The 2,695-nt window shown below is 40.1% G+C and overlaps 1 long non-coding RNA gene across 1 annotated transcript; it reads right to left on the reverse strand.

The window, feature by feature from the left end:
* Positions 1-431: 431 nt before the first annotated feature.
* Positions 432-2,255, reverse strand: LOC125541657. The gene is made up of 3 exons (XR_007297618.1): positions 2,234-2,255; positions 1,343-1,414; positions 432-453 (listed from the first exon to the last, which is right to left on the reverse strand). It is a non-coding gene; the product is annotated as an uncharacterized LOC125541657 (long non-coding RNA).
* Between the last annotated feature and the right edge of the window lie 440 nt (positions 2,256-2,695).

Consider the following 2,695-nt stretch of genomic DNA (forward strand, 5'->3'; position numbering starts at 1 on the left):
CCCATGTCGAGAAAGTGAAAACTTGTTAGTACGCAAATTGCATCAGTTCAACTAAATGGTATATTCCAATTCACAAGACCCATTAATTAAGTTAAGATTCTTTCTCATCTAGCAATTTAAAGGGGCTCATGCCGAAAATATATGCTTAATTCCTCACTGGCTATTCAAACTAAATGGTCCAAGAACTCTGGGACAATCAACAACCTTTTCGCTTGATCTCCGCTAGCTACTTTGGATTCAACAAGAAAAGGAACATTTATTTGAACTGAAAAGAACAAGCAGGCAAGCATGCTATCAATCTTCTGGCTAGAGTTTCACAAAATGCACCTGTCAACTGTACTCTAACAATCGACGTGTCCCATCTCCTCATGATTAAGGACTCTAGTTGAGCCGACAACATGGAGCAAGATGTAGTCGTTTCCGAGCATCAACCCTTGGCTGTCATCAATGAACCTGCAACATCCATCATGCCCATTGTAAAATATGTTAGTTTCAGATAAGAAAAGAACTGAACTCTGAACATATGATCTTATCTAAATCTGAGAGTATAAGTCTGGTTACATTCACCCAAGTCCAAACATAAAATTCTGACCAACATAGTACAACCCACTTTGATAATTTCATAGCATTTAATATAACGAACGAAACCTGACAAGTGATATGTGTTTAAGTATCTACAGAACAGCCTCTAAAATTTTCATGTTGTAACTTTATTTTAATACCACCTCTAACAGGGCCTAATCTCCCATATCAAAATACTGTACCCAGGAACATATATTTTGGGGCAGCAAACTAAATTGATGGCTTCTCTCAAACCATACATCCAAATGACACAAATAAATACTCTAAAGAAACCTTGGAACTTTATCTAAAACTTATGTAAAGGGCCCAACTCAAAATTCTAAGCCTAGCTAACTCATTTTTCAGATCTAAGCTTGCTGTCCAAATTGGACAGTGCAGTTTTTAACTGAACCAAGTTCAGTTTACAGCCATGATGCAGAACTAGATGCTAAAACTAACACCTTGTAGGGAGAGGCGATGCACCATTTTTACCTCGAATCAAAGGCCTCGCATATGCGCTTTGGCCGGATAAATAGATAATATCTCCCTTAACAATATCCATGCCATGATGCAGAACTAGTATTTCCAAATTTCGCCAAATCACCACTCGAGCATTTCTAGAGGAAATTAATTGATTCTCTACATAGAATCTGCCCTACAATAGCTAATCCTTAAAGAGAAAATTGGGCAAAGCAAGCACCACACATGTTTAACTGGGGTACATGTACATCCAGCAAGGACACAAAACTAAGTAAAACCGAATGAAGCAACTGAAGAGTACCTCTTCCACGCTAGCCTTAGCCGCCGTCTCGCTGCTCACGCACAGACACTCCGTCCGCCAGAGCTTGAATATCTGCAGAACCAGAAACATTACTCCTCCAAACCCATAGCAGAGAATTCGAGTCCGACCACACCCGGGCCACTACCCCCAAATCACAGAGACCACTCCTCCAAACATTTTTTGTGACTTTCATTCTCCATTACTACAAAAGGCAGAGAAACAAACATTTTTTGTGTTTTTCATTTTCTTTTGCTACAAAAGGCCGTAAAATGAACTAGCATTTTTGTGTGTGTTTTTTCCTGCGCGCGCTTCGAAAGACAATACATAGCGCAAACAAACGGAATCCTCTTGAGATCTTTACTTTCTCTGTGGTGATTTGTGAACACCGCTGCCAGCCTACATATATGAAGTAATTCTTAGAAAATGTATACATGGAGTATCAATGGTTACTGTTTAAAATGATGAGAAAGATATATGTCTTGTGCGTGCAGATTGGTAATTAAATTTATTTTTTACAGTTGATTGGCAATTCCTGTTATTCAGTCTAGTATGGAATGTGAAAAAAGACATGGAGCATATGCACCTTGATTCCCACAGGTGAAGATACACTGCTAGCTTAGCTCAATCAGAATACTATGGTTTCTATAAAACTGTACTTTTGAAAACTGTGAGGTGTTTGGCTAAACCAACAACAGTAGTTTCATATTCACTTGTATTCCTGATACAATGCTTTTTTCTAACTTCTAGAAAAAGAGGTCCAGACCTCTTTTTTCTCAAACTGAAACCTTGGTTTGTAACTCACAATTATCAACATGGCAAACTAGGCCTCTGCATAGCATGCTCCAGTACCTGCTACCAGTACAATTATCAGGGGACGACAGGATGAGGTACCTCTCTGAGCTGAGCAGGGGTGACGAATAATGTAATTTCGTCCAAAGCATTAATATAGCATGCTAAAATTACCTGCAAAATTTCACACAATCAGCAAAAACACTTACCTAACACCTATACAGAACCATGCCCATACATCTGTTCTCATTTTCACATGGTTTGTCCTGCCTTCAGAAACTACCATGGGAGGCTGTCGGTGTCAAAACCGGCAGATCTCGGGTAGGGGGTCCCGAACTGTGCGTCTAGGCCAGATGGTAACAGGAGGCAAGGGACACGAAGTTTTACCCAGGTTCGGGCCCTCTTGATGGAGGTAAAACCCTACGTCCCGCTTGATTAATATTGATGATATGGGTAGTACAAGAGTAGATCTACCACGAGATCGGAGAGGCTAAACCCTAGAAGCTAGCCTATGGTATGATTGTTGTTATGTATGTTGTCCTACGGACTAAAACCCTCCGGTTT

Source organism: Triticum urartu, chromosome 2 (assembly GCF_003073215.2).
Source record: "Triticum urartu cultivar G1812 chromosome 2, Tu2.1, whole genome shotgun sequence".
Lineage (NCBI taxonomy): Eukaryota > Viridiplantae > Streptophyta > Magnoliopsida > Poales > Poaceae > Triticum > Triticum urartu.